At 40.9% G+C, this 24679-nt stretch overlaps 1 long non-coding RNA gene across 1 annotated transcript in view; it reads left to right on the forward strand.

Annotated features, from left to right (window-relative positions):
* Positions 1 to 17507: 17507 nt before the first annotated feature.
* Positions 17508 to 24679, forward strand: part of LOC130607366 (uncharacterized) — a 46471-nt gene continuing 39299 nt past the window's right edge. The window contains exon 1 of the long non-coding RNA XR_008974245.1: positions 17508 to 17714. This is a non-coding gene — a long non-coding RNA (uncharacterized LOC130607366). The remainder of the gene's footprint in view (positions 17715 to 24679) is intronic.

Genomic DNA, 24679 nt, shown 5'->3' on the forward strand with positions numbered 1-24679 from the left:
TATGGCTCCACGAGGTTATCTGTTATCACAAAGAAGTCCAAATCAGGACAGCCACTAGTGAATTTCCTTTGTGGATTGTTTGCATCCCAGCTACTTTTACTTCCATTTGTCATGGAATATATTAAAGTAGTCATATTCCACAGTCCACACAGCATGTCAGCTTTGAGACAAGCACTCTGAAATGTGCTCACAGATGATAAATTGCACACTATGTCAACTACATCTTTGTCACAAGATCCTATTTTCTATTTATAGTTGAAATGAAACACTTGAGAAAAATTCTAAACCAAAGCAATTTCACAGAAATCTCGTAAATTTTTCCTTGTGTGTGTATCAATGAAAAGACCCTCCTGCGCTATCTTTTTGCTCTGTGGGGCTCCAACAATCAACTTCTGAGATCAAAGTAGGATGTTCTCAAGATTGTGGAACTTATAATGTGTCCATGTAATCTAGCTAGTGTGCCTTTGGAGTATGTTCTCTTTCAAACGTTAAGAGGAAAGAGCACTTAACTGTAACACAGTGCAAATACATACAAAATTTGATACAGTTTTTGGAAATCAAAACCCATTATCTCCATAACAGAAGAGATTATTTAGTTACTTCTTTGGCTTGTCATACCAGTTTTGTTTGAAGCTGTCAGTGATGTCTGTGATGTGCTTTGCAGTACTTTGCCTTTTTCCTTTTTCTCTCTTTCTAAGATGACTTCTTTTTCACTTATGCATCTTAAATAGGTAATCTGCTGCAATGGAGTTGTGGGTAGCAAAAATTGGAACAAGATACGTGTTTAGAGATAGCACTAGGTATGCTTTGAAACTAGAAATACAGCTATGTTTCTTTTTTTTTCCCTCCTAATACAGCAGTCTACTTTAGAAAAAGTATATCTGAATAACAGTAATGATGCACTCTGACAGGAGATCTCCCAGCTCACCCTGTTCTAGACATGGCAGGATGTTCACCTATGTGCTGAATGATTAAGATAAGTAGGCCATGTGTTGTATTCTTTCTGTTTTGGGCATCCAAGTCTTCATGGGATGTGCAAAGAAAGTCTCTTGCCTCAGGGAGAATTATCAAAGCAAGGATTTAAGATTAATGAAGTACATGCAGGAGAGAGGCAGAGGCCTCTGGTCAGCATTCTCTGTATGGGATTCAAACAAGAGCTTGCTTGAGAAAGGACTTGTAGCTGTCCATGTGGTGAGCAGTGCCTTTGTTCAGGAGGGTTAAGATATCTGGACCCCACATCCTGAGGAAGACTAGAGCAAGAGCAAGCTACAGCTTTCTTGCAGTTATGGATGTGTCTTTTTATGTGAAACCAATAGAAACGTTATACTTTCTATAGCTTTTGTGGCTTTCCACTACTAGTTCTGGGCTTCTCAAAGTATACTTTTCACACAGCTCTGTTTTCTTGAATCTAACAGGAGATTTGGTGGTTTATTTTAGTTTTGCATACATATTACTGATTAAAGGTTGTCTTCACAGATGAACTATTCTAGTGTTGAAGTTAATCAAAAGGTGTAGATACTTCTTCAGAAAGATATGTTCCTGCATCTAAGACACCTGTAAAGCTGTAGCGAAAGTAGGGAAGTCCTGGATTTCATTCTCTTTAATGCTATAACCATAGCCATCTATTGATCTGAATGCCGTGATCTAGCTTAGACGTATCTATGCAAAAGAAACCATTGCAACATCAGTGTTAAACTATTAACTATTTAGTTAAAATTAACTATTTAACTAAATACTTAGCAGCATTTTTACAAACTTGTGCCCGGTCTTGCAAAATAGCTGCCTCCACTGGCTTTCTTTGAAAACTTTTATGGAGGAAGGGATCTTCAAAAGCTACATATAAGAACCCCATAATGTTCTTTAAGTTAAGATGACCACCAAAGAGAACACAAAATCTACTTTCCTTCCTTGGAGACAGCACCATAAAACCAGTTCTGTTGGGTTTTTTCCTTTGTTTTCTCTCTCTTCCTTCTTTCAGTCATCTCTGGCCCTTTCCTTATGATCCTATTCAATGTACTTGATCTATGCACTATTCTACCAAATTTTGGATGACACTAAGAAGTGAACCTCCTTCTGCTGCAAGTTTAGTCTGCTTTTACTGTCAGCTTTCTGCCAGTACCATGTTTAATCAGGCAGCTTCCTCCTCTACAACTTGTCTGTCCTGTTTAACTAAACCTTTTCACCCAGAGCAGCAATAGAGTTTTGCTTAACTGCATGCTGGCAGAGGTTATTAAAGATATCTGTCTGGATGCTGCTATGATATGCACTTGGGTCAATATCTTTAACTTCTACTACACTTCTTTGTTGTTTGTTTAAAATATTTGTAATTGCCACAAATGTAACAGTCAAGTAAATTAAATAGCATCCAGCTACAAAACTGTCATTGGGGGAGGGCTGCCCACTTAAGCAAGAAGTCTTACAAATATTTGGACTGATTAATTCACCGGCTTTTCTTTACAGAGCTCTTTTGTCGTATAAAGCCATTCATTGACCAAGAGAGTACATTGTCCATTTAGTTACTGTTTTGTATCTCTTGTCGAACAAAAGCCACTGCCTCTTACACCAGTAACAGCTGAATATTTTCTCTGCTTATACAGCTTCCTCTTCTAGCTGCTGGATCATCAAAAATTTTAATCAACTCTGATCTAATGCAAAGTACTATGTGGCATTCATCATCTGTTTTAGCCTTTAATGCACCATGCAGGTTTTAATCAGAGGTATGCAACCATTAGCAAAAAAGAAAGACAAGAATTATGATGGTGTCCTAAGCAGAGCTCTTAAGCCGACATCACAGGCAGCAGATAAGTTCACCTCCCCCTGCCGAGTACAAATACAGGCGAATAAGATGGGTCTTGTTTGAAGTAATTGCAGCAGAGCACCACTGAGGTTTCTGTTGTTTTGTTTTAGTACTAAATGCTACTACTTAGTTGCTTGGCTTTCCCAAATATTGAAAACAAATGTTGGCACTGTTGCCTTGGTGTGTGGTTGCTGCTGGATCATCTATTTGCTTTGTACGCCTGTATCTGCCACTGCTGTCAGAGGGAGACAAGGGGTTTGGCAATGACTGGCAAAACAGAGCCCAGTACCTTGCTTGCAGCAGCCAGGCCTTTTGGTCTCTTACCTCCTCCCAAGCAAACTCCATTAGTCACTTCCCCTCTTCTTCTTAAGTGCAGAACTAGCTAGGTCACTGCTGGCTTGTGAGTACAACTAGATCCGTGTGCCCTGCTTGCATGCAAGCAGAGAACTTAGCCTGTTTCTCCTGCATTTGGCCTCTATTCCAGCATCTCTTGCTTCCTTGTTTATTTAATCAGAGACTTCTATTCCTAACAGGATAGCAAAAGCCTCTTGCCTTTCCCTGACTCATTACTCACAAGGCACCACTTTCATTTGACTGAAAGGTCCATTCAATACCAGGTCAAGAAGCTCTTTCTCCTGCTCCTACAGCCACCACAGCCCAATGGATTGAAGTCAGACAGCAACAAGCCACTAGCAGGGTATCAGTCTTTGAATCCAGCTGACATGAAGAAGAGGCGGTGTCCGTGCTGCAGAATTGTTTCATTTCTGCTACCTAGTGGAAAAGGATAAAAGTAGTCTTTTTAGGGACAGCAGCAGGCTATGGGTGCTGCAGTGTGACTTTTCTTCTGTCACGTGCACTTATGAGTGTACCTTGCTAGAAACGGCTCATGGGAGGGTGTAGGACCTCACACTCTTTCATGTATCCTGAGCAAAGCTACCTTTCATTGAGTTTCAGGTCTGGCTACTTTGAAGAAAACTGTAGTTGCTTGCTCAGCCCTCTCCTTTTCCCTCTTCCTTCTCTTTAGTTCTGGTATTGGCAGAGCTGTTTCAGGTCCTAACTTAAGAATAAGTGGTTGTGACCTGTGCCAGCTTGTAGCATTTGCTTGAATCCATGATAGCAATAGGGAATGAAGCCACGTATCACTCTTTGGTTGTGCCCCATACATCTGGCATGGGCAGGGTGAGCTGCTGACAGGCCTTTGGGCTTGTGAAGCCATGCAAATGGTGCATGGTGGAATTCCTTCTCAAGCCTGCTCACACGGAGTATCAACTTAGTTAATTATGTTGATTTTGGGGTACGCAGCAGAATTTCCCCATGTTACAGCAAATGAAGAGGACAGTGCTGTGGGATCAATTATCCATCATAAATTGTTACCACTAGTGGGAGCTGGCCCTGGACAGCCATTAAAAATTGGTTATTTTAATGTGTTGTCTGGGGTCTGATTTTGTTCATGTGCTTTGCTCGGTGCATAGCCACCAGTGGGAGGTGGGGTTCAATAGCACTGCATGTGTACTGTCCCACTTTGGCTCCTGTGCTCAGCCTCCTGCCAGACTGGGGTCCCAGACATGACTGGGCTTTCACACCACACTCTTGTGCTCTTGTAGCAGAAACCCTATGTAAATTAGTGTCTTTTATTTTGACATGGCCTTTAATGTGCAATATGTGGGTCTTTTAATGACCACCTCTGCCAAAAGCTTAATTTGGTTAGGAAGTGGGGGGAATCAATGCTTTAAATCTACCTGTGCTTCCTGTGCCTGCCCTCTGACCAGCTATGCATGGAAGCCAGAGATTTTCCACAGCACCTAGGACCTAAACAGTGGGATTATATTTTCAATTTCATGTTTAACAAAGCTCAAAACCGAAGAGATTCCTGTTCCTTTAACCCAGGTAGGTCATTTGCTTTACCCCATTTGTGGGTATTGGTTCATCACTGCAGCATATTGTTGTGGGTTCCAGAGGTGGATGGATAATCAGCAGTACAGTCTCACAAAGATCTAGTTCCAGGTCACAGACGAGTAATGAAAAAACAGCAGTCACTGAGGATTTGATTTACACACTGCAATGGCTATGTGTGATAGCCCCTTTTGTAAGAAGGAAAACTCTCCCTTTGGAGACCACATTCTAGCCAGTAGCAAACATTCAAGCTCCCTGGTGCTTCAGATGTCAATTATACCAAAGCCTCTTATTGTATAATGCAGGTCTGTTATAATAATACTGTCTGGAACAGCACTAATAATGTGAATGAATTTCCAAACAGTGGAGATGGGAGGGGGAGATTGATCAATACAGCAGTAATGATGGCCTTGTCTTTCACTGAAATAATTGTGATATGGTTTATAGCACTTCCTATATCATGCTGTGCAGCAGTGTTGGTTTACTACCTGCTGTTACTGCTTTTGTATGAAAAGGTGTTAAAAAGAAACGTCTGTCAAGTTTTAAGTCTGAGTCTTTTTTTAATGCAGTGGGGTTGTTCTAGTCAAGATGGTCTGAGGATAGGAAAGATGCAAGGTTTTCAGGGAGAAGTGAAATCTTTTATTAGACACGCTGACAGTTCAGGGAAAAAGAAGCTTTTGGATTCAGAAACCAAAATTCTCCATTTTTATAGGGAATTACTCGTCGTTTATCATACAGATGCTATTGGAAGGCCAGATTTTTTTCCAACTGGACTCATTCTGCTTGCTTGGACATACAAAAGGCTCTTCTTTGAGAGAGAGTGTGTGAGCATTTGAACACATAAGGGTTCAAAAGAAAAGCTCTCTGGAACACAAAACATGTTTTCTATTTATGTGACCCCACTTCTTGCCTGATCGTTGCGTGAGGTTTTCTATGTTATTCCACCACATACATAGCACACACACTGAAACCCGTTGGTAGAAATATTCACTGAATCTTCTGATTAAAAAAGAAATTATGTCTTTTAAAAGAGTTAAATTTTTGCATCAGCATTTGTATTCATGCAATAGGAAGCCATATCCTCATAATGTGCTCCTGAATGCTAGTGGAGAAAGCAGCAAAAACTCCGTTAAGGAGGAAGATAACAGCATACTCTTTGTTGTATAGTAAGTTCTAACATTTTCTGCAGTATCTCAGAGTTACTTTGTTTCTCAATATGCTGGAATGATGGATTCCATACATTTTGTTTTGTGAAGTTGAGAGAATTTAGAAGAGAATATAGCCTGAGCCTAATGATAAAAATCCTCTCTGTTGAAGCTCTTCATTACAGTACTTTTCAGAGCAGAAAAGACGAACTGCTTTTGCAGTGGCACAGGTCCAATCTCAAACTAGAATCAATTGCTTTGCCAGCGCTGAACACAAAGGATGTTCATTGTTTGCAAACTGAATTTTTCTTAGTGTGTGCAAAACCAATGATCAGATTTTTCCTTTTTTTTTTTTTTTTCTTTAGAGAAACCCCTGCAGTGTAAAAACTGCAGCTGATTCTGTGCTTCCCATCCTGGTTTGCAGGAAGGCTTCTTGCTTCACAGTGTGAGTTCTTCATAATAGCTGCATGACAACAGCATGCCAGTATTTTGAAAAAGCAGTGGCCAGTGCTCTAAGGCAGTTGCTTGTGTTAGCTACTCACTGCTGCTCCAAGATTTTTCCTTTAGAAAATAAATTTACCTTTGTGATCTTACTATTCTGAGGCTCACCTTGCTATATATAACAAACCCATCTGTCTATCTACATATATACGTTTGGCAGGAGTAGAGGGACCTTCCCAGGCCTGTCCCCTCCTGGCACAAATAACTGCATTGTATCATGATTGGTATCAACTGATGAAATTCCATGTTAAAAAATAAATGGTTTTTTTTTCCCTTGTTATTTTTATTAAAAATTTGCCTCAGATTCACTTTTTTCCCTGAAGCTTATGACCCTTTTTTCATAATAAGTAAACGTACTTCTGTCTGACTTCTCCCTATTGCTGTGCCAACATTGCACATACTTCTTTCCTCCCCTTTTATGCTTCCTCTTAGGTATATTTGCAGAGAGCAATTGCATCCCTTTCCATGACTTTTGCTGCTGAGCCAGTACCTGACAATATGAGGTCTTTATGGAGTGGCAAAAACTCACCCAGGTATTCATAAATAACCCCGGGACACAATGGATACGGCATCTACCTGGCATCATCCTGACTGTGATGGCAGTATTTTCTGTACCTTGAGAACTGGATTCCAGGTGGAGGCTGGTGATGCTAATTTTGGAAAGTTGTATTTATTTGCTGGCCATAACCCTTCTGCAGAGCATTGAATAAGATTCCCTGATGCTGAAAGTCACTCCATGCCAGACCATGGGCTGTACGTGTTCCATGGAAAACAGTCCCGCTTGCTAACAGGAGAGTGAAAGAAATCTAAATGCTGCATTAGCTCTGTATGTATTTAAGCTGAATCAATTGCTTATTTGAATCCTGCCTACATGTCTATTTACGCAACATCTCCCAGTTGGCTGCAGTTTCCTGAAAAGTCTTTGCAGCTGAATGACGTGTTGTAAATTACTCTGCGGTTTGTGGAGGTGTTCAATATTGGTAATTCAAGATGTGCTGCCTGTTTGTTATTGATCATGTGGCAGTTTTTCTTCCCTGACTGAATGAGCCTAGAGGGTCAAAATTTTCTGCTGATTCCTCCCAGGAAGTTATTTGAAAACTTTCTGCAGCATATGCAGAGTTAAAGATTTTCTTGCTTTTGCACATTTGCACTGGTTTAATGTGACCACAGAAATGTTGGTAGAGAACTTACCAGGGGTTTGTGTATATAGTAGCACTAATTTGTTTTAGGGTGGTCCTGCAGAAACTTGTTTGCAGTATTCCTGAGCAATCACGCCAATATATCAGCATAAAAACCTCCCTCAATTGCCATTTGCTGATATGTATCTCAAGCTGACACAGGCTGAGATACAGAACCCTTGAGATTCTGAGAATCTTTGCTAAATATTTAACAAAGTGCTGAAATGAGAATTTTTTTCCTATATATTATATATTCTTATATATTTTCCAATATTTGGTATTATGGGATGTTCACTGCTTCTCTTGCTAAGATGCTATACAGTGTCAGTGATGACATTTATCAAAAATAAAAAAAGAAGTGGCATACATTTTGTGAGGCATTCTGCTTTACTTCTGTTTGCAGATCTTTTTTTCCTGCTTGTTCACTAATTGGCAGTACTGGGTAATTTGTAATCTGTCTTCCCACTGAACCAGTGAGCGTTCTGTGTGCATATGCATATGTTTCGAAAGTCTTAGGATTAGTCTGTGTGGTAACTAGAACCGAAGGAAATAACTGCATTCTAATTAATAATATTTTGATTAAGGTCTATTTGTAGACCCTGGTTTTGATGTAATTTAAGCTGATAAAAGAAATCACATTAAGCTATACTGAAATGGCTCTGAATCTGTGTCTCATGCTAACTATTGCTGAAATGCTAAGGGTGTGATTTACAACTGATTTAATTGGATTGGTTCCATTTACCATCTAAACAAGCCCTTAAATGTTGGAGTGTTTACCACCTGTTGTGACTCTTACCTTACAGAGATCTTTGTTCACAGGCAGGAGGGTGTGCACTATAATGAGAGAGGAAAAGGAGGGCTATAAATGTGCATCTCAGCTTATGCATGTTATTAAGCTTGCCCCTGGGGAAAAAAAAAAAAAAAAGTGAAGTTTTTTTTTTCTAAAATTTACAATAAATTTTTCAACGTGTTGATGGCAATTTCTGCCTAGCTTCTGACAAGTACTGCATTACCTTCTCATCAGCTGGGATAGTTAATGTGGAAAAAAGTTTCTTTGTTTTAGCTGTAGTATATCATGCCACTTCTCTTACGCTGCTGCTGTACAAATCTAGGTCTTGTAACAGTTTATGAGCAACTCTGATAATCCTGAAAATATGAAGGTTTGTTTGTGTTTAATTTAGCTAGGCTGTTGATTTTAGAGCTAAGTCTTTGCTATAGTCAGTGAGAAAGATATATTTAAGACAGAATTGTCTATACTGGAGAAACTCTGTGAGGTATTTTGATGTAATCAAGTTGGAGTGTTGACATAACATAGTCATCCTGTTCCCCTCACAGTCTTCTCTGCAAATGTAATAGGCTAAAGCTTTCTTTGCTGATCTTTTGCAACAGTTCTGTCTTATCTGCTCTCCTGGTGGAGGAATGGTAATTGGATCTTGAAAAGAAAACTCAGTGGGACCCTCTCTGATGATCAGAGACTCTTAGGATTCATCTAAGTGGAGCAAAATCATCATTGTCAAAAGGCTGGCCAATCTGGTGAGGAGAGCTTTAAGGTAGGAAGGACAGGGAAAGACAGGATGACTCACAATCAAGTGAGGAAACCTGGATGGAACCAACCATCCAGGCTGGTATGGAAAGGGTGCAGGGTGATGTGGACAAGACAGACCTGTTGAACTCAACAAAAGAAAATTGAAGGAGTGTCACCCTAAGTTTATGCACACTAATAAGGAAGGGGAAGCGTTGAGGGGAGGAACCACTTGTACTCTATCTTGAAAATCAGCACAGCAGGGTGCCTGTCTGAAATGCCTCTACAATAACACACAGCCAGGGGAATGAACAAGAAGTCTGCATGCAGTTATAGGTCAGTGATCTCCTCTGGGATCACAGAGGTGTGGCAGGATAACTCACAACTGGAGCACTGCCATGACTGGACACAGGCTCTTTTGCAAGCACAGGTCTGGACAGCACATGATACAAATCTGGGAGGAGTGGTTGATAGTCCAGATGGTGTGCTGCCATTCAGAGGGACCTCAACAGGCTGGGGAAATGGGCTAAAAAGGAACTTGTAAAGTTCAGAAAAGGGAAATGCTAATTCCTGCCCCTGGGGAGGAACAGCCCCATGCACCAGGACAAGCTGAGAATCAAATCGGAAAGCAGCTTTGAAGAGAGTTTGTAGACTAGGACAAGTTGACCAAAAGTCAGCAGTGCACCCTTGCAGCAAGGAAGGTCAACAGCCTCCTGGGCTGCACTAGGTAGAGCATCACCAGTAGGACAAATGAAGGGATCCTTCCCTTCCTCTCAGTCCTGGTGACAGCCACCTGGAGTTCTGGATCCAGTTCTGGGCTCCCGAGTGCAAGAGATACATGAATGTATTGGAGTGGGTCCAGTAAAGCACCATGAAGATTAAAGTACTGTAGCATCTGACATGAGGCTGAGAGAGCTGGCGAAATATGTTTAAAGAAACTCAACAACCCAACAGCAGGAAGTCACTCTCCTTTCCTCCAGGGCATGCTCAACCTTACTTCTACCAGCAACTTCCTTCCTCTTTGACCCCAGGTAACTCATTATTTTATCACTTCTTTTCCTTTTTGGTGTTCCATACTGCTCTGCATGTTGTCTCTCTTCGATGACTTAACTTAAATATTACCAGCACACTGGGCTCACCATTTCCTGCTGGCTCAGCAATCAGAATTAAAATATCTCACATTAGAGTCTGATTCAAGCAGAAAGTCCTACTGGGACATGAGCTCAGTGGCAAAAACAATCATCAAGGTTTTAGGATTTGCTCGCAACCTTATTGCTTTCCTGAGATACTGAGGAATCGGATGCCTTTAGGCACCAAATTCTGTCATCTTATTTGTACAGTCTTTCACTTCCTTCTTTGCTCCTTCAATTTTCTTCACTGTCTAGCCCCAAATTCCCTATGCTGTTTAGGATGCCATAATCTAATAGCCACTTGCTTTATAATTTCCCAGAATTTATCACAATTATGGATCTTCCTGCAGTCTACTGGTATAGAATCATGAAATCAGAGAATAGTTAGGGTTGGAAAGGACCTTAAGATCATCTATTTGCAATCTTCCTGATACGGGCAGGGACACCTCACACTAAACCATGTCACCCAAGGCTCTGTCCAGCCTGGCCTTGAACACTGCCAGGGACGGAGAATTTACTGGATCTTTGGGCAACCTGTTCCACCACCACCCTTGCAGTAAAGATCTATCTTATATCTAACCTGAACTTTCCCTGTTTAACTAATTCCACCTTGTCCTATCACTACAGTCCCTGATGAAAAGTCCCTCTCCAGCACCCTTGTAGGCTCCCTTCACATATTGGAAGGCTGCTATGAGGTCTCCACAGAGCCTTCTCTTCTCCAGGCTGAACAGCCCCAACTTCCTCAGCCTGTCTTCATATGGGAGGTGCTCCACTGCCCTGATCATCCTCGTGGCCCTCCTCTGGACTCGTTCCAACAGTTCCATGTCCTTTTTGTGTTGAGGACACCAGAACTGCACACAATACTCCAGGTGAGGTCTCAGGAGAGCAGAGTAGAGGGGCAGGATCACCTCCTTCGACCTGCTGGTCACGCTCCTTTTGATGCAGCCCAGGATACGGTTGGCTTTCTGGGCTGCAAGCGCACACTGAAGCCAGCTCATGTTCATTTTCTCATCAACCAACACCCCCAAGTCTTTCTCCACAGGGCTGCTCTGAATCTCTTCTCTGCCCAGCCTGTAGCTGTGCCTGGGATTGTCATGATCCAGGTGAAGGACCTTGCACTTTGCATTGTTGAGCTTCATAAGGTTGGCATTGGCCCACCTCTCAAAATCATTATCATTAATGTAACATTAGTTTCAGCTCTCAACCACCTCCTCATTCCATCCAGCCTGATGACAAAAAAATGGAACATATTATTTGGGTGCAGGTTTCTGTTGCTCATATGCTGTCATCAGTGAACATCTCAAGTTGCTTCATACATTGGTTTTCACAGCATACTTCCTTAATGGCTTCCAGCATCTCTGTTTACAAGCTTTAGCAAATTCAAAATGCTGGTTTGTATCAGTAAACGAGTCTCTAAGACGCATGTGTTTTTTGACCTTCATGTGCTCCCTCTCACTAAGGCTGTTTTTTGTAATCATTCTCTACTCAGAAATGTTCTGATTCATCTATCAAGTGGAGAGTAACCTAGATCATATCTACCCATCTTGGACACTTTCTTTGTTCTCCCAAGCTAGCCCTTCTCTCCTTTTCCAGTCTTTCTAGCCTTGGATTCATATATTTTCATTTACAATTTATATATTTATTTTATTTTTCTTTGTATTTTATATTTAAAATGTCTTATAATTTTTTTTTTTTTCTCCAGAATTGACCATCAGAATTTCATAAAGCCAGACATGGCTTTTAGGATGCCAAATGTAGTCTTTTACCTGAATGCCTAGTTTATGCTTGCAAGTAAGCAGGCTGATTTTCTGTACAAGTAGGTATCCCTTTTATACGTGGAGCCTGCCAAACCATTAGTAGTGTTACATAGCTGTTTCACTGCTTCTTGCTGGCCCAGGAATCATAAACAACAAACCAATTCAACTTAGATAATTAATTCTACTGAAAAAAGTAACCTGTCCATATCCTTCTCAGAACACTCAAGTTTTATGTTGGTATTAAAAAAAAAAATAATACTAATAAAAAAAAATTGCTCAAACATTTGGGGAGCAAAACTACATTATGTTTGTAAAGGTGTGTGTATACTGCTGTGTTTAAGTACTGTCTGGTATGCCCAGAGCAGTGTAAGATAATGTGTTCATATTTTCATGCTTTTACAGGTTTTAGTAATATTATCTAGTATATTGTCCCTCATAGTGTTGTCTCTATTTTGTGAACCCAGCAAACACGAGAATTCCTGGAATGTTCTCAGAATCAATGAGTAGTTTTCCTTTACAGCAAAAGCCCATCATCACAGACTCCCTTTGCCATGAATTCGCTAGAGCCATCTACAAATAAGTATATAATTTTTCCAAGGATTTTACTTTAATAGCTCAATCTCTTACTCAGAGCCTAAAAGCACCTTGTCCTGTCAAGGTAATAATGTGTTAGCATTTGACATATCTTTCATTTCTTGTACTCTTTTGCAAAGAAAGGGCAGGAAAAGCTTTTTTTTCCTGTTATTTCTAAAAAACAACAAGGTGTTTAATTTCGCTTAGTAACAGCTAGGATTTCTGCTTCTGAAAGTTATACTCTGGGGACCATGTCTGCTGACTGAATTGATGATAAATCTCTATCTCTTCTTTGAATTAGGTTTTGCTACAGTAAGTCATGCAGTTAAAAGTCATGGGGAAACTCATGTCATCTCAGAGACACAGGTGGGAGCACATAGGTACAACCCCGAGAGCAAACAAATTGTAGTGATAACGTTCTCTGAAAGAAAGGATAACATTTTCTTAGGCTTTCATGGGGTTTTGCATCAGGCTGCAGGTAGCAATTAGATTTTGAACACCTACATCTTTATAGCAGATTAATCCACTTTTTTCTTTTGAATGGAATGTGCAGTGTATAGAATTGAATTCAAGTACTATAAATCTCAGTAGAACTTCTCAGTAGAACTGAAGGCCCTGGAAACAGAAGAGCACAATCGTGGTGTAACATAGCATGGCATGTGTAGTTAGGTAGACTTGTCACTCCACAGGCTTCTTTCAGACAGCCCTCTTGGCTTTCAGTTCTCCTGTACAGGCAGCTTATAGACATTTCAGCTGTTTACAGAGATTGTATTGCAGTGGCTCTCTTGCAAATTAAGTCTGATTTGACTATGTTGAATTCGGTTTCCAGTACTGTTTTAGATTTAGGACAATTAATTACAGTAATAATAAAATCAAGGGAAGTTGCATGCAGAATGGGAATACTAGAGCAAAGAAATGAATACCGGATGTTGCAAACACTGGAAGAAATCATTGCTTAGTGTATGTAGTCAGAACTCTCCTGGACTCAGATCTATTCTGAGCAATGTACTTAAGTTCCCTAAACCTTTGTTAAATCAACATATTTTGAAATTGTAGGAGGATTTGAATGTTCCCATCATCTTTGTAGCAGATTGATTGTAATGAACTTTACTCTGAAAAAAACATATTTTATCTGTCCAAAAGCTTCTCTCTTGCCTTGGACACTTGTAATCTTATTGTTGTTAAAGCTATTTAATCACTTCTGCAAAATCAACATGGAAACCTGAATGAGGCCTGTGAATACAAAGATGACTTAGTGAGAACTGATCTATAAAGATTGCTTTTGTAAGAAGTATTATTTGCCTCATGCCTCTTGTCCTCTGCTAAAAGGAAATTAAAAAGAATGCTTATTTAAAATTCATTTCAAAACCTGAAGAGAAATAAGGAAACAAAACCAACCAATATTGCTGGCATGTTTCTGTTTTCCTGTCTCATAATTATAGCATCATTATCTGAATTTTAGTAGATGTCTGCCTAGTGCTGAAATTATCTCCAATGCACAGACAACACACAAATGCGTGTACAGGGAAAATAGCATTATACATGGTATATCTATACCTTGTGAGCTTAAATATCAGGTTAAAGGGAATAGGCAAAATACTGCCTGTGAGCATATGCCTTTTCAGATGTCAGTATGGTTGCTGATGAGTCTTCTGTTGGTATCTTCTATAAAAACTGTCGCTGCACTGCCAAGTCACACAGAAACAAATGTACATGAAGTCCTACACATGAGAGGCAAAGTGAAGTATCTGACATTTTTTTGCTGCAGAGTATCTTCTGATGAATCAGTATGGTTGTTGCTCTGGGTTGATGGTGTTGAGAACCTCTGAAAAATCATTCCCATGGCTTCACTTTTTCCCTTTGTTCCTTTTGCCTTCAAGTCCAACAAAGTCTCTGGTAAGAGGATTTATGGTTTAAACAGACTTTCAGGCTGGTTTGGCAAGTTAGACTCCCATTCACTTGCATATGGACAAGAGTAATGAACTGCCCTTAATACAAGGTGGTCTTTTTAAAGGTCTACAAAACAAACCCAAATTGCTTGTTAATTTGAGTGAAACTGGGGATAGTAAGGCTCTGTGTAGTTTCACTGTTGCTCTCGGTGGGGTGATTGTGGCCAGGTAAAGAAATACTACTCCTTCAAGAACACATTTAAACGATCTGCTCTTCTCTGGAAGCTGCCAATTGTATACTCAGCCTTCCTCTCCATGTATATCTAAATGTTTCATTGGTTTGTGCCAAGAGATGGAAACAAGCCTGCTTGTTTTAATACATTCCTGATGATTTTTATGGAAAATCTAAATGTGTAAAGAACACAAGATCCTGTGCACCAGCAACCAAAAGGATAAAATTTCACATTTGTTTCTCTGGGAAATCAGGAAAAAAAAAGGCAGTAAGAGCAAGCTCTTGATTTTAGAAAGAAACCAAAGAAGAAAAGCTGAGAGCCATCAGAGCAGACCTTCCCATCTTGGAGAATCACAGAACAGACCAGGTTGGAAGGGATCTTGAAAGGCCATCTGGTCCAAACTTTCATGGGAGAGGGAGCCTACATGAGATTATCTAGCACCCAGTCCAGTCTTCTCGCACAGCAAAGCAATCTGGTTCCCCATACACTATCTGAGGAGAGCTGAGTAGTGTTTCCTAGCCTGCCTCCTCAGATTGCCGTGTTGGTGGCTTTCGATCTGATTGTTAATTGTTCTTTTTTATTGCATGTTTTTGTATTAGACACTTAGCTCTTCTTTGTAACTAGACATAGTGATTATAGTATCTTTTTATATTACACTGGGGTTTTCCTTTAATGCAGAAATCAAATAAAACAAAACACATAAAATACAAAAAAGGAAAGAATTGTAACACTAACGTTTGGGTCCGAAGGAGCAAAGAAGCGGGAAAGAGCAAGTTGCAGTTATTGCTTTTGGCTCCAGCTACAGCATTCATTTTTTTTGTTGTTGTTCTCCAAATTATGTTTAGTCATTTATTACAATTCACTGAATGAATTAAATATAAAACCAATCCAGATTTTTAAAGGCAGACTTTTTTGTTGTTGTTCAATTGCTGGGAAACATTTTTATTCTTAGTGTAAATGTTTCCTGAGGAAAGGGTTGCATGGGGTGAGGAGAAAACACTTAGGATAGAAGGAGTATTTAATAGCACAGAGCAGATTCCTGCTGTTTCTTCGTGGCAGCATCCACGCAGTGATCCGCACTCTAATGGTTCCCCTTTATCTAAGATACAGGACATGTATCCCAGGAGTACTGTTCCACATGGCCCCGTTTGGGAGTCTGTTTCAGAACAAATTACCTTTCCTATAATAAGAATCTTTGCTTGAGGAATTATTTTGGAAAAAAAGCCGTCTGCTAGGAAAACCAAAAAAAAAATAATTCATGATTCAGAGAATAAAGCTTTGATTACTGCTGTCTTAGGAGAATGGATGAAGAAACAAGGGTCCAAGGAGCTGTCCCTGGAACATGTTTTAGAACGAGCTGTTGGGATTGACTATAATGTCATGCATGGCTTGTGTAAGATAGGCCAGTTAGTTGGTTGCCAGTGTCCTTCACCGGCCTTGGCTCTGAATGGTTCCTGAACGGCACACAAGTGGTGAGGAAGGTGATTGTTTTCTGGTACAAGCCTCATCAGTGCTTGGTGGCATTTAGTGGCACTGGCATGGTAAAGTAGAATAGAACTGCCCTGAGGAGGCAGCTGGTGAGATGTCATTAGGTGTTTGCTGAACCCAAGAGAGTTCAAACTAAGATGGGTTTGCCGTAGTTCAGTAGCTAATTCATGAGTGCTTCAACAGAAACAATAGTGGAGAGATGACATCTTATCAGCCAGATATTAGTCATACCTTCCACGAAGTCCCTGATCCCATTCAACAGAGTTCCATTAAATATAAGATTTCAGTCCAAGAAACACTAAAGTTTGAGTGAACTCTCTTATTTTTACATGATTTTTAAAACTGCTTTGATTCCTCCAGTTGCTTATACAAGTATAAATCAGGAGTAACTTTTGGAGCAACTGCATTGCAGAGGAAGGTCTGCAAACAAAATAAATCCTCCATTTTGTTGGAGACCTGGGTGGAGGAGGACAGCCATCCTTTGTAAGAGCTGTGTTTTAAAGTGCACAGAAGATGCACCAGCTGTGTTAAAACAAGCCATTTTCATCTCATGCATACACCCTGCAATTCTACTTTTTAATTTCTAGGCAATCTCACTGCTGGAATCTTATTCAGCCATTGAGTAAAATATATGTTTGTCTTGCAATTATGTAAATAAGGTAAGTGGTTAAGATTTAGACCTAGAATAATAATGTTAACATCATTGTCCCTTCAATAAACAGCAAGCTTTGGATGTAATGTTGTTTTTGCTATATATGTTCCATGCCACAGAAAAACACAGGCTGACACAGAGATGATGTGGAATTCTTATTGTATTTAAAACAATATTTAGTCAGGGTAACTCCTACTGCCATTTACATGTGTTTGAAAGAAAGCCGTGTTCCATCAATGGGAATGTGTCAGAATTTTGTAATAAAGCATGCTGTGTAATATATTTAAACACAGCCCAAATTAATTAAAGTGTAGTGGACGTGAAAGATACATACTCAATGTGACATTTCAAATAGGGAGAAAATATGATAATGAGCTATTTCCATGTGTTGCCATCCTTCTGGTTAAATAATACTTCTGTTTTCAATGAAGCCACTGAGCAGTAACATTCATTTTTGGAGTTCCACAGTGGTTAAAGCTGATTGTATACAGGCTGTAATCATTATCCTAATTCTGCCCAGGAAACCCTCTCTCCCCACCATGGAGAAATTTGGAATAAAAAGTCTCGTTCCAGGAAAAAGAATTTCCAAATAATCCTGGGCACCAAATCAAAATATGAGCTCCAAATCCGTTCCTTTTTCTTAATAAGAATCAGCACTTTGAAAAATGCTGCTTCGCAAGGAAATAATTGCATTAGTCAGCCTCTTGGCACTAGTGTGGGCTGGAGCCTTCTCTTAAAATGAGGCCCAGCCTTGCCCTGCAGTGCATCCAAATCCCCCAAAGATGCAGATAGCCCCAAGACCCTTCATTAGCAGGGGCATTTATTCACTGATGGAATTCCCATAGCTCTGGTGTTGCAAACAGCTGTGTTCTCACAGGCAGCAAACTAAAACATGGGACAACAGGACAGGAGATCTGGAGGCAGCCTGTCTGTACCAATGCTTGAGACAGCCTCACGTAAGATGGACATCGTCTTGTGTGCTGAAGAATAGAAACCAAAAAAGGAGCTAGAAACAGAGGTGACTATTTTCATGCTGTCCTTTGCTCACAGAGGATCTGATCACCCAGATGTCAAATTTAGCTTTGCCTTAGATGCACGGCTTGTGACTAACTGTATAGTGCAAAGGATTTACCACCTCTGCCAAATCAGAGCTTGCCAGAATCCTCCCCACCTGGTAAAATGATGGATGGAGCCAGACTCCATGTGGTAGATACAGCTTTATGGCTGCGTTGCAGAAAGAGTCCTGGGGCACAGGAGAGGGGGAGACTTCCAAAGGTGCCTATGCAAATTAGTTGCAACATTTTACAGGCATTTGTGCATCTGTGGGTGGGGGGAACTGCTACTGGATAATTTACTTTGTGCTCTTCCTAAAGTACTACAGAAATACCATGTGAAAGACAACAGAGGAACCCAGACCATGTGCTCTGTGCTTTAACTACTGGGCCATGCCGGTTCTCCTGCATTCAGATTTAGCTCTTCTCTCTCTTCAGTATGCTAACATTGTGGTCTCAGGGTACTGCAAGGTGTCTGAACAAAGAGAAAGATTCTTCTGCTGCCTTGGAGGAGATGGTGGTCTGAAAATAGAAACACAATGGACAAAGTTCAGACCTATAGGATCTTGGCTAGACTTATTGCTCTGGTGTGCGCTGCTTGAAGACTGGCAGTGCCCAACAACCCCACCAAGGCGCAGGGGTGCTGCTGGGCAAGGGGCTGTCATGTTATGTCCCATCCTGAGGAAACAGGGTTATTCTCAGATAAAAAGCACATGCATCTGTGTTTGGGAGGCAAGAGTGTGAGAATGAACCAATAACAAAGTTCATGTCTTTTATTACCAAAGAAAGGGAAATCAGGAAGAATTTGGAAGGGGGAAGTGGCATTAGAGCTGACAGTGTGGATGTTTGTGGCATTGATGGAGCTGAGATTAGTAATGGACAGAAACTTTCTGCCAAAATGTTTTTCCTTCGGGGAAGATTACCCATTAGGTTTTAAAGGGATGGGATTTTGTGACAGAGACTGTCATCCTCACAATTAAGAGTGCATTGAGTGTGAGGACCACATGTGTATTTGTCTATCCAAGTCTTCTCCTGCTTCCCAGTACCAAGACTGTAAATCTGACATTTAAGTGCTGCATGCTCTAGCATGCCCAAGTGTTCCTTTTTTGCCTGCTGCAGATCAGACATCGGTAATTCACATCAGCATCTTCTGGATGATCGGCCCATTGAATGACAGCTATTCTGTCTCAGGCTGAATAAGGACAATTGTCCCTCTAGCTTTGCTAGTTCAGAGATCCCTCTTCTTTGCCAAATAGAGAAGAAGTTGTGAAACTGCAAAATCTGTTACAGAGCATAGGGAAAACCAGCCTTGCTTGTGGCCAGTGCAGTTCTCACTGGCAGAGGGATGGTGGGAGCTGGTTTTCTGAACAGCAAGAGAAGATAGTGGGCTGGAAGGCAGAAACAAGAAAGCTGTTTGATACAGTGAAGGAAGGAGGGAACAGTGTGCAAGAGTAGAAATAACACATTGGGCAGCAACACTGATTGAGGGTAGCACAGAAGTTCCAGCTCTACAGATTGACAACTTGCATAAATTGGAGAAACTAGTCCAGAATAGGTTTAGACAAAAGCAAACAAGTTCCCTTGTGTTATGCTGCCAGGCTGCGTGAGAATGACACTGAATTCAGTATGGTCTGTGAGAGCCCAGAGGGCAGCTGTTGTTAAAAACTTGTGCAAAAGAGAGATGAGGAGCAGGGTGGGGTTGCTGGGTTTGGAAAACGGAGGGTTGAAGAGGGGTGCAAGGGCATCAGTTAATCTGAAGCATTGTTCATGTGGGGTAAGACATAAAGACTGCTGTAAGGGCGTAAAATGGGTGAGACTGTAAGGAAATAAATCTGGATGAGAAGGGAATGGGAATGAAATAGCACATGACTTCTGGTAAGTAAGGGAGTGAATCTAGAGAGCCAGGCAGAAAGGAAAGAGAAGGAAGGGGATTGCCTTTCTAATTACGGGTATCTCTAACTTTTCTGAGATATAATGGGCAGAGGATGACTAACAAATGGCTGAGTCACAGAAGCCGTGTGACTGAGAGTCTAAATTCAGCAGCTGAGGGGCTTGAATATTCGCATTAAAGTTGGAAATAATCTTCCAGTACTATTCTGGTGCAGGTGATCCTGAACCTTCTGTAGCAAACCGCCCACAACTTTCTAATTGCTGTTTGGAAACATCTAGCTCAGTAAATAGGTCAATATTCATGCTGGCAGGCAAGTTCATTACCTGATTCACCCATTTGTAGTGGAGAAAGCCACTTTTGGCCAACTACATAATTGCGTATTCATTTTCTACCCATAGAACCATTTGCAAGGAACTTTAATTGAATGTTTGAACCTTCACTTTAGCAATTCAGTGAATGATGTTGCTTGGAGTCAGAGCAATGCTCTGCTGGTCTTTGTAAGCCAATTTATTACCGTTAACCATCTAGTACTTGTAGAACTTTAAAATACTTGATGCTTCAGGAAATAAGGAGAACAAGTGTCCTCTGTTTCAAGGTGCTGACTACTGAAAGTCTTTGTTTCATGCATCATTAATGCTGGCATAAATTGGTAGTGCCACCAAAAGAAGTGACCCATGCATTCCACTCGCCCTCCTCCTCCCATGTGACCTAGAATGCAGAACTGATGTAGGTTAAAATTATCTGTTGTCCTGGTCACCAGCTGATTAATCAGGGACAGTCATGGTTGTCTGAACTGTTTCAGATAGCACGTTTAGGGAAAAGATATAAATGTGAAATACCTCCCACCCCTCAAGAAAGGCATAGTTTATTTTCCTGATAGCAATTACTGAAGGAATGCAGGCTGATGGAAACCAGGATTAATGTCCATCTCCAGCTGAGCTGGAGTTTCTGAGTGCACAGTAGGGAGATTTGGGCAGCAGTGGGCTTTTGTGGGTAGTGTAAATTAATGAAGTTTACCTTCTTCTGACTTGGCAATCTGTAGTTTACGTGAGACAAGTGAGTTGACCCACTTCTCCTTACCCTTTTTATCACAGGTAAAGGGCAATAAAACAAGCAAGCTGGCTACTGAGGACAAATCCAGAGTAAGCAGACTTTTAGCCTCAGGCCACGTGGCTCATTGAGGCTCCCTACAAAGTCACCAAATGAATACATAATTTTAAAAAGTGCACAATTAATCCTTCCTTCCATAAAGAAACAGTCCTGACCTCCCTCTTCAGCAGCATCTTTCACAACAGGAGCTGGACTTTTTCCCTGGGAGTTCCACATGGGCAGAAAGGATCCAAGGAGTTACCTGACTCCTAACCCTTCCTTAGTGCTCTTCCACCCCTTCTTCATAATAGCCAGAGGGTCTCAGCAGCTGATGCTTTTATGGAACAGCAGGGAGGAGGTAGTTCCGATTTTTTGCTTTGTGAAGTTTCCCTGTCACAATTCCCTGGATGGTACACAGTGTTCTGAGCTTCTTCCTGCACAATAGCTCGTTTTAAACGTTTCTGTTTAATCAAGAGTGAAGTAAATGTCAGAGATTCAATGTTCTAGATCAGCAGTTTCCAACACTGATATGTCTTAATCAAGCAATTAGGTGCCTTTTTTTGTTATTGTTTGGTGTTTTCCACATTGGAGAAGGGAACAGATTTGCTGCTTTGCTCTGATGACTGCTAGCAGCAGTGTTTGTTGTTAACAGAGACATGTACACCTAACCACCAGTTGGCAGGTGTTAACACTTTGTTACTTGCTATTCCCACATGCTGAGGATTGTGGGAAAGCTGTCAAGCTCTCTGTCTTGTGTAAACGCTTAGCTTTTGCAACAACAACAACAACAAGAAGCTCTGAACAAATGCAGAAGCTCTGCAGGAATGCAGTGCTAGTAAGAGGAACAGTAGGATGGATTCTCAAGGCCTCTGGCTTCAATGGGAAGTAGTATGAGGCTTTGTGGAAAGTTTGACATATTTCCTTATCTTGGTTTGGAAGGGCGAAGATGGAATTCAAGAGCCTTTTTATACATATACATATAATTTTAATTGGTGATATGGTCTGATCTTTAGAAGAAAGAAGATGTACTGTGTGTGCCCCAACATTTCTAGTTTGCTTCTGACATTTGTACACATTTGTATTCAGGGAAAAGGTATGAATGCAGCATACAATCTGAGAAAATAACACAGAAAGAGGTTAGGAATGCTTTGATTTGTTTGGGGTAATTGGCAAGCAAGAAGTGAGATTTTCTATTCATACAGCCCTTCCGGAGAACTCAGACATGGCCAGAAAAGAAAAAGACCCTCTGAACTATGGCAAATACACACACAAAAATACTTCTTTTTCTCTTTTGTTTGTTGTCTTCCACGCGCTCACACATACTCTGGCTTTGCAGGCACAAGGTCATTGCTTTATAGTTGAGTGATCCAAGTGATTGGTTTGTTACTGATGAAGTGAGGGTTGATTGATTTTTTTATTTACATGAAGACAGTAAAGAAGGAGGAGTGGGAAGTGCAAGGCAGCTTGTAGAGTCAAGTGCAAAGGAGAAATTCTCTAGAGCAAGTGGGCCAAACACTGCGATGACTTAAATCAGTGATCGATTTATATAGCTGATTATAATAGGACTGTATTGCATAACTGCTCCCCTCACGCTGGGACAGTGTTATGTTCGTCACTTCTTTAACCTGCAGAATTATGCCCTCAGCAAGGAGGGATTTCATGCATTTTCTTTTTGATGGGAGTGCTTCAGATGAAGGGAACATGATAAAAGCAGCGACGGTAGATTTTCTTGCATGTGGGCTATGGCTGGGTAGCATTTTGAACATGGTTTCAAGTTTGGAATCATTTTCCGGTTGATGTCACATCCAAACTGAACATTAGCTTTGGATCAGCTTTATGATGGGGTAGGAAAGAAACTTCTGCTTGTACTATAGACTGTGTTCAGGATAGGGTATTTCTGGAGATAAAACCATTCTGGCTTGAATCCACCAATGCCCGTCTGTCAAATCTGAGGAGATGTTCCCTGACAGGTGGGTTGGCCAAGTTCTGTCCTGGAAAGGTTCCTACTGCATGACAATAAGCCCTGTGGGATTTAGAGGTGGCTGAGCAGCAGGTTGTTAACAATATGGTTGCACAGTCATGCTTTAGTGGCCTGCCCCCAGGTCTGTGTTACACAAGGCAGTGTCAACATAGCCTTGAAGTCTCTAAATTAAAGCTGATTTTAATTCTGGAAGACAGGTTTGAGACTACTCAAAAGTTAGGGGCTTAATGAAGAAATCACTGAATGAAATTGCCCAGGCTGTGTTTTGCACTGGGTGGGATCCCAATGGATTCTTCTGACTTCACAGGTCTGTGAAACACTGCAGTAAACACGTTTGTTTTAATGGAGTTAGTATTATTTTGTGGACATGAAAATCATAGCTGGTCCTGGGCATCACTTTAAAAACCCTTCATCTCTGTAGAGCCTCCTCTCTGTAGAGCCACATCCTGTGAGCTGGCTCTGGAAGATCTGCCTGCCATGCTTGGGTGTGTGGAGGAGGTACTGGCCTGCATACATCTGCATGATGTATTTCCTAACTTCAAACTTCTCTTGCTTGGGCACAAGAAGCAAATCAGGGGAGTCACTAATATTGGTAAAATCAATATATGGAACAAATATTCGTAACACTTAATGTGCATAGGCATGGTCATGAATTTGTTTCTGTAAATATTAAGTGATACTTGTGTCTTTTGAAAACCCTACGTAGAAAAATCTTGTAATGCACGGTAGCCATGGTGAAAGTGAGAGGAGGGAAGACTGGTCATTTCATGAATGGGACTCAGAAAATGGGTTTGACTTATGCCATGCACTTTCTGTTGACTTAATTTTTTTTGTGCACTACTTTTTTTTTGTAAGTGGGAACATGTAGTGTGATAGGTAGGTTTTGTATGACTTGAAAAGCATGTGCTGGTTGTTTTTGAAGTGCCCAGGTGAAAATTAGGTATTTAATGTAATGGAATTGTTGATTTGATTTAAGTGTATGGCTTCAGGCTGACAGAAAACCAAGTTAACAGGCAATAAGAAGGTCCTTTTCTGAGACTGGAATTCTGTCTTCTCACCTGTTCACAGCCAGGCATAGCTGTGAACACAGCCTCATGCACTGCAGCACTGAGCAAAGTGGGTCATCCTGTTTGCATGATGGTTAATGCCATTTCACTTTGCAGTGCAATAGGTTGGGAATGATGGTAACAATCCTCTGTATGCTTCTTTGTTGGGGAGTGAGATCTCCCTGAAACGTGGCAGTGGCTTTGCTGTGATCATATGAGCTCATCATATTGCTATTTTCTACTTGTACTGTGGAGGTGCCTAGACGTCTACAGTGAGGACTTGGATATAGCTTTTTGGGCTGTAGGCATACACAAGAGTCAGTTCCTCCTTAAGGGATTGTCTGTCTGGAGTGCTGATCCTGCAGACGCAAGACTTAACACTTAAGCTACTTGCTTATACAGATATCTGAAGGCCTGGAGCTGAGTTTCATGGCATCTCAGCACCTTAGCTGTCCTAGTTTGAGTAAAGTCATCAGCATTTTGCAAGGGTATTATTTGTGTAGAATTTGTATTGGTTGATCTCCGTAAGTGAAACAAGGAAAGGTTTCCCGAATTCCTGGCAGGATTTCTGTTCCTTTTTTCTCTTCTTTATGAACTTAATTTGGGTTTGGTTGGTGGGTTTGGGGTTTTTCTTATTTCTTTCTTTTTCCCACCCCACCCATGCTTAAACAGTTCCAGGAAATTCTGTACTTACCCAGCTGTACTGTCTAAGGAAAGCCAAGGGGTTTTTTTCCATGCATCAAAGTCATAATAGTTTGAAATGACTTATTAACTCACTGACTTTCCCAGAGAGAAGACATCAGATACTTAACTGATATGCCCCTTGTACTTAGCCAAAAGGCCAAACAAAGGTTAGGGCAAG

Source organism: Pezoporus wallicus, unplaced genomic scaffold (genome assembly GCF_028554395.1).
Source record: "Pezoporus wallicus isolate ANWC-B61680 ecotype Strahan unplaced genomic scaffold, APGP_CSIRO_Pwel_v1 contig_5485, whole genome shotgun sequence".
NCBI classification, from domain to species: Eukaryota; Metazoa; Chordata; class Aves; order Psittaciformes; family Psittacidae; genus Pezoporus; species Pezoporus wallicus.